This window comes from Mus pahari, chromosome 12, assembly GCF_900095145.1.
Source record: "Mus pahari chromosome 12, PAHARI_EIJ_v1.1, whole genome shotgun sequence".
Taxonomy (NCBI): domain Eukaryota; kingdom Metazoa; phylum Chordata; class Mammalia; order Rodentia; family Muridae; genus Mus; species Mus pahari.
In genome coordinates this window covers 48,191,208-48,198,712 of record NC_034601.1, presented here as the reverse complement: position 1 = coordinate 48,198,712, position 7,505 = coordinate 48,191,208, and the positions used below count along the sequence as shown (strand labels likewise).

The window sequence follows — 7,505 nt, the reverse complement described above, 5'->3', positions numbered from 1 at the left end:
GGCCCCTTGGTCTTGCAAACTTTATATGTCCAAGTACAGGGGAATGCCAGGGCCAAGAAGTGGGAGTGGGTGGGTAGGGGAGCAGGGCGGGGGGAGGGTATAGGGAACTTTCAGGATAGCATTTAAAATATGAATAAAGAAAATATCTAATAAAAAATCAAAGAACATTGAAGGTAAGGATTACATAACAAATACTGTATCAATGCTGCAAGCTAGCTTGAAGATTTAGGTTACTGTTCAGGACATACATAGAAGACTATAAATACATGGAAATACCTAAAAATAATAAAAGCTATATACACCAGACTAGTAGCCAACATCAAACTAAATGGAGAGAAGCTGGAAGCAACCCCACTAAAATCAGGGACAAGACAAGGCTGCCCCCCTTTCTCCTTACCTATTCAATATAGTACTTGAAGTCTAGCCAGAGCAACTACACAACAAAAGGAGATCAAGGGGAGACCATTTGGTAAGGACAAAGTCAAAATATCACTAATTGCAGATGATATGATCGTATATATAAGTGACCTTAAAACTTCCACCAGAGAACTCTTAAACCTGATAAACAACTTCAGTGTAGTAGCTGGATATAAAGTTAACTTAAACAAATCAGTGGCCTTTCTCTACACAAAGGATAAACAGGAGGCGAAAGAAATTAGGGAAACAAAACCCTTCACAATAGTCACAAATAATATAAAATACCTTGGTGTGACTCTAAGGAAGTGAAAGATCTGTATGACAAGAACTTCAAGTCTCTGAAGAAAGAAATTGAAGAAACTCTCAGAAGATGGAAAGATCGCCTATGCTCATGGATTGGCAGGATTAACATAGTAAAAATGGCTATCCTGCAGAAAGCAATCTACAGATTCAATGCAATCCCCATCAAAATTCCAGCTCAATTCTTCACAGACTTAGAAAGGGCAATTTGCAAATTCATCTGGAATAACAAAAAAACCTAGGATAGCAAAAACTATTCTCAGCAATAAAAGAACCTTTGGTGGAATCAACATACCTGACCTCAAGCTGTACTACAGAACAATTGTGATACAAACTGCATGGTACTGGTATAGCGACAGACAGGTAGATCAATGTAATAGAATTGAAGACCCAGAAATAAACCTACACACCTATGGTCACTTGATCTTTGACAAGGGAGCTAAAACTATCCAGTGGGAAAAAGACTGCATTTCTAACTAATGGTTCTTGCTCAACTGGTGTTTATCATGTAAAGAATGCAAATTGATCCATTATTATCTCCTTGTAAAAATTAAGTCAAGTTCATTTTCAGCAAGATAATCATGCAGCATACAAAACTAAATATTGTTTTGTGGCTCTTGCTTGTTTAATAAACCTTGTCCTAATATAGCAGAAAAGTTTAAGCAACAAAATGTGAAGTGTCATGTAATTACATGTTTTTGTCATTACTAATATAAACATGCCTTGATCTCAGGTTTTCCTAGAGCCAGCTAGTAGGGTAGAATTACTAATGCTCCTGCTTCCAATTGCTGCCTCTGTAACCGAAATGCAAGCACAGTATGTAAACAAAGATATGTTGCATCTTCAGTAGGTATTTTTCCAAGCAGAATCAAGTGGGAGTTTATTGACATGAAGAGCATCTAATCTTTTTTTCTTTTTTTTTCCAAGCTATTCAGGGAGCCTTGTGAATGTGTGGGGGGATAACAGTGAGAAAGTTGGAGGGGTCAGGAACAGCACAAAAAGATCCAGAGTCAACAAACCTGGGATCCAGTTGGTCTCACAGAGCCTGGACCACCAACCAGGGGGCAGGCAGAAGCTCGACCTAGACCCCTTATGCATTTTTAGCAAATGTGCAGCTTGGTCTTCATGTTTGCCCACTAACAAGTGGAATGGGTCTGTCTCTGACTCTGTTTCCTCTCATTGACTTTCCTTACCCTACCTGGAATGCCTGGTTGGACCTCACTGGGAGAGGATGTACCTAGTCCTTCCAGGCCTATAAGTCCCAGGATGGGTTAATACCCAAGAAGGCCTTCCCTTCTTCAAAGAGATGTGGAACAATGAGGAGAGGGATTTGTAAGGGTGGAACTGGAAAGGTAGGATAGAGGGTGGCTGTGATGGGAAGGTAAAGTGAATATGAATAAATAAATAAATAACTACATACATACATAAGTAAATGAGTAAGTAAATAAATACATACATGAACAAAATCTTTAAGAAAAAGCAAATTGTTTGTAATTGTTTCCTTGATGGAAATTTAAGGAATTGAGGCATAGGGACAAATACAGTTGTTTGGGGTTATGTCAGTAGAGACATGTGATACAATACAAACAGAGCTTCTAAGTCACCCGTGGTGGTGGTGGTGGGGTTCTTAATTTTGAAGTGGGGAATAGACTGACCCATTTAAAAATATCCATACACTCTCATTTGATTTTGCATTATCTCCTAGGATGTGTGATCATCAAGAGAGTTCATTTAAAGTTTAAAAGAGCTAGGAAGAGATTATGGTAGCGAGTTATTGAGGTACATCTCCAGTTATCAGTGATGGTTAATTTCAAGCACTGCTCTCCCTTCATTATAAAACTATATGCATTTCTTAGTAGTGTCTGCCAAGGTATTTCCAGAAGAAACTGGTGGGTGTTTCCTTTGATTCAGGAGACCTCAGACAGAAATTGAAAGGCTCTGCAAAAGAAGTTTCTTTCTCTCTTTTTCTTGGAAGCTGGAACCTCCTCCTATCCTTGGGTTTCATAATTGCAGAATCTCTGACCTGTGGACCCTAGTGCATTTAGCCAGAAGACATTGATATAGGTTCTCTATCTTTTCATCTTTGGGTGGGAGTTAAGCTTTCCTGGTATGTAGACTTTTAGATACGGACTCAACCACATTACTACCAACATCCCAGTGTTTCCAGATAGCATATGATTTCCCATAGGATATGGGAATTCACAGTCTCAGTTAGCTTATGTGCCAATTCTGCTGATAAATTCCTTCTTATCATTCATCTATTTATATATGCATGAATCCATCCTTATATTTTCTACTTATGCATTTTTCACTACTTCCTTTTTCATTAAGCCATAAGGTTTATTGTACAGTTGTTGAGGAGGTAGCAAAAAAGTTAACAAATTCAATGGAGAGTCTCTTTTCACTATAGTAATTCAGGAACCAGCAAATGGACATGGGCACAGGAAAAGGGGTGTTGGTGTTACAATTTGTACGCTTGAGTCTCCCATATCTTAAACAATTACCAAGTAGAGTAAAAAGCTGATCCATGGTGATATAAGTAGGCTGTGTCTCCAGGTTCACTTTGGACGCTGTGCTTGCTGCCCACTTCCTCGCACTCTGGTGTGTCTACTAACACCTGGGAGGCAAAAAGGGGTAGTCAGCCTTCTCCTCCCATAAGGCTACTTGAGGTCTCCCATCTAAAGCAGCAATGGAAGCCTGGGAAGGCTGTTCGAAGGGAGTAGACACCTGGAGCTTATGAAAGAATTGCATAGCTAAGTCACAAAGCAAAATTCCCCAAGTCAGATGCCTGCTTTGACCTCCCTTTCATAAGGCTCCAAGGTTTCTGCCTAGTGCTGCAAGATGGCATGCAGTGAGCCTGGTGTCAACAGCCATCACATAAAGAGACCGTGTGTGACATGTGCTGAAAATAGCAGCGTTTGGCAAGGACAGGAGCAGACCTTCCAGACATCAGGAAAGGCTTTCAACATACTTTCTCTGCAGTATCAATGACCAGGGCACAAAAGACCATGATTACTTTCAGAGAGAGGAGAACCTATTTCTTCTTAGTAGTTCTGTGTGGCTTGAAAGCTAAGACATTATCCAGCATTGGGGAATGGGTACTTTAGCCTAATGCAGATTTCAAACGGATAGATTACATTATGACGTCTCACTGTGCCTTGTAAACATTGTTCAGCAAATATGACTTCAGAGACCCATGTCTGATCTCAGTTGTTCCTGTGTGTATTTGGTATTTGCTTAGAGCCTGCTAAATATCAATTATTGGGTTAACTATTAAATTCATTTTCAGGAACTATATCATAGTCTCCACTCATAAGGAAAATCTGAATCTAAGAAAATTCACTGCATTTTTATCTCATTCCTTATGAGACACAGACATACCAGGCTGCTGTATCAATTATGCTGCCCTGAGCTTCCCACACACTCATTAATGTGAGAGAACTGTGACAAAATAATGAGAGAATTGTATTTTAGTTATTTCCTAACATTATCACATATGAATTACAGTATTAGTTTCACATACCTTGATGTGGTTTCCCCTTTTCACAATCCTTTCATAACAGTTTTTCCTCTAGAACATTAGGTTTGTCAGTGAGTCTAAAATGAAATGTATTAAACTAAAGTATGTAGAAATATTCTGGAGTTAAAATATACAAATTGATTTTTAAATTGGTTGCATCAAATTGCTTCAAGTAAGCAGCTGTGTGAATTCTTTTCACTTCTACCTGAAGTAAAAGGCTATGGGTGTAACTGATGTGTGTCTCCCATGGTTTCTCCGCTAGAGGTTTATGTGGACACTTTAATAGGCAGGGTCAGACATGAGGTGGTTAGGTTGCTGTGTATAGTGTCTATGGAAGAAATGTGTATAACTTTGGTGAGAGCCCTGTCAGTTCTCTTGGGAGCAAGTTATGTAAAGAATGAGCTTGGCACCTGGGTTCTTGAACTTATTCCTTAACATGATCTCATTGGCACATAGTCCTGAATTGATCATGCCTCTCAGGCCGAACAGCTGTGGCTGACTAATGTTAAAATATTAACTGCTAAAACTGCACACTTAAGTAACACGTTTTCTTTTATAAAGTATTGAGATTGATGGCTCAATCATATGTATTCTCTAGTTTGTGAAAACTGTGGCATGTAAATTCTTAACATTCTGTTGAAACTACCAAATCTGATTCTCTTCTGTTTGTTACCAGCTACTTCCTATACTGGTTTTGATTACATTTTATTTTTAAGTGTTACTCCTTTATGTAAATGAGTACACTGTAACTGTCTTCAGACACACCAGAAGAGGTCATCACATGCTATTACAGATGGTTGTGAGCTACCATGTAGTTGCTGGGAATTGAACTTAGGACCTCTGGAAGAACAGCCAGGGTTCTTAAATGTTGAGCTATCTCTCGAGCCTCATACTTTTGATTGCATTTTCCCTTTCATTTCTAGAACAATTTGCTACACTTGTTCACACTTATTGGTAAACTAATATTACCTCAGGCTTTTTGGCAATAAAATATTTCTTACACAGAATTAATGATTATACCTTCACCACAGTCATAGGCTTTGGATTGTCACGATTCCACTGTGTTCACTCAGAACTCCTGTGAAGCTGCAGGAGCTGGAGTCTCATGCTAAATATAAGCATATCTTGTGATCAATCACTGTCATAGTCTGTTATTGCGTTTTGTTTTTTTTAATAGAGTTTATTAAGGGCATGGAAAGGGGAGCTAAGAGGGTAAAAGAGATAGAGAAAGTCTGAGAGAGAGAGAGAGAGAGAGAGAGAGAGAGAGAGAGAGAGAGAGAGAGAGAGAGAAGAGTAGAGAAGTAGAGGCTGGTCATGAGCATGTGTAGGGAGAGGGGGGAAAGGAAGAGCAAGAGAGCAAGAGCCTACTGTTGCTGTTGCTTCTCATACAAGTTTTTACTGTGAAAATGGTTAGTACACGTCTGTTAAAGTAGAAGAAAATGTAAATGACATGTTTCATTTTATGAATAAATAAATACAAGTTTAAAAAAAGTCATATAGAATAAAGATATAATTAGATACCATTTGACCTAAAATCAGTTAGTATTACTGCTGGAAGAATGTGTTTGTTCAAGGGAAGTTTTCTTAAGTACCTAATTAAAAAAAAAAAACAAAAAACTCCCAATTTCTAACATGGTAAAGCAATGACTCGGTCTCTGAAAGATTCACTTGGGCGTGGTAGACAAAGCATGAATTGTAAAAACAGGTAGTGTGTATCTTGAGTGTATTATTTGGTAGCACAATGAATCCAGACAAAATTTTTAGTCACCATAAAACCTATTAGTATCATCTGTAAAATGGAAGATTATAATAACATTTTCAGAATGGCTGAGAAAGTCTCAAAATCTAAATAATGATCTAATAAATAATAATTGCATGGTTATCTATTTCTATTATATTAGATTTCCAAAGTTGGGATGAGAGATTTGAGTAGAAGTTTCTATTTTTTTTCATTTATTTTTTATTATTATTATTTTCTTTATTTACATTTCAAATGCTATTCCGAAAGTTCCCTATACGCCCCCCCGCCCCTGCTCCCCTACCCACCCACTCCCACTACTTGGCCTAGGCCTTCCCTTGTGCTGGGTCATATAAAGTTTGGGCCTCTCTTCCCAGTGATGGCCAATTAGGCCATCTTCTGCTACATATGCAGCTAGAGACACAAGCTCAGGAGGTACTGGTTAGTTCATATTGTTGTTCCACCTACAGGATTGCAGCCCCCTTTAGGTCATTGGGCACTTTCTCTAGCACCTCCATTGGGGACCCTGCGTTCCATCCAATAGCTGGCTGTGAGCATCCACTTCGGTGTTTGCCAGGCACTGGCATAGCCTCCCAAGAGGCCGCAATATCAGGGTCCCTTCAGCAGAATCTTGCTGGCATGAGCATTAGTATCTAGGTTTGGTGGATGATGATGGGATGGATTCCCAAATGGGGTAGTCTCTGGATAGTCCATCCTTTCATCTTAGCTCTAAATTTTGTCTCTGTACCTATATCCTTTCATGAGTATTTTGTTCCAGAAGTTTCTATTTTTAATCTTTGTATCTGTAGCTCTCAGCACAGTAAAAGCAGTACAAACTATAAAAGTGTTGCTGGATTCTAATTGTTGCCATGGTTACTATTGAAACAACCTGATATATATGGTATTTTAAAATGACATTGTTAACATAGTTATATGATGTGCATTTTCTGAAAGATATGTTTGTCTCTAAAGAACATAGAAAATTCTTGAGAAATAAGTATGGCTAAAGTCTTCCATGAATATTTGTAGAACATAACATGGTAGTTATGTTACCCTAAAATGATATATTTGAGGTAGAAAGGCACAAGTTTCTTGAGCAACATGACTTAATTGCAGGTGTTTTCTTGATTGAGTGTCATAGGGGAAAAGAAAAATGAAAAACAAGAAGGAAATAAATTAAATACTTCTATGGTTTCGTGTAGAGACAAGAAAAACAAATTTTAACACCACCCACAGTTTTGTTTGCTGTAATAACTTTATTTATACTCACTGGTGCCAGTCAAGTTCTTGGTGTATAGGCTACAAAATTAAAAGGAGACAATAATAAGCTACAATAACTTACCGAAAGAAAAGTCTACAAGAGGGATTGAAAAATTCATGGTGAATTCCTAGTCAAATGAGTTCTTCTCATTCACATCTAACAACCTAACCATCTGGTTTCTCTGAGAAGAATAGGTAATATTTTGTACTTCATGTGCCTCGTGTGGAGGTTTGTGTGGTAATTGCCTTAGCCCTCTTTGTCTTAGTTAG

The 7,505-nt window shown here is 38.3% G+C and overlaps 1 non-coding gene across 1 annotated transcript; it reads right to left on the bottom strand.

Moving 5' to 3' along the window:
- Positions 1–3,615: 3,615 nt before the first annotated feature.
- LOC115065199 lies at positions 3,616–3,741 on the bottom strand. Its single transcript, XR_003844985.1, has one exon. It is a non-coding gene; the product is annotated as a small nucleolar RNA SNORA71 (small nucleolar RNA).
- Between the last annotated feature and the right edge of the window lie 3,764 nt (positions 3,742–7,505).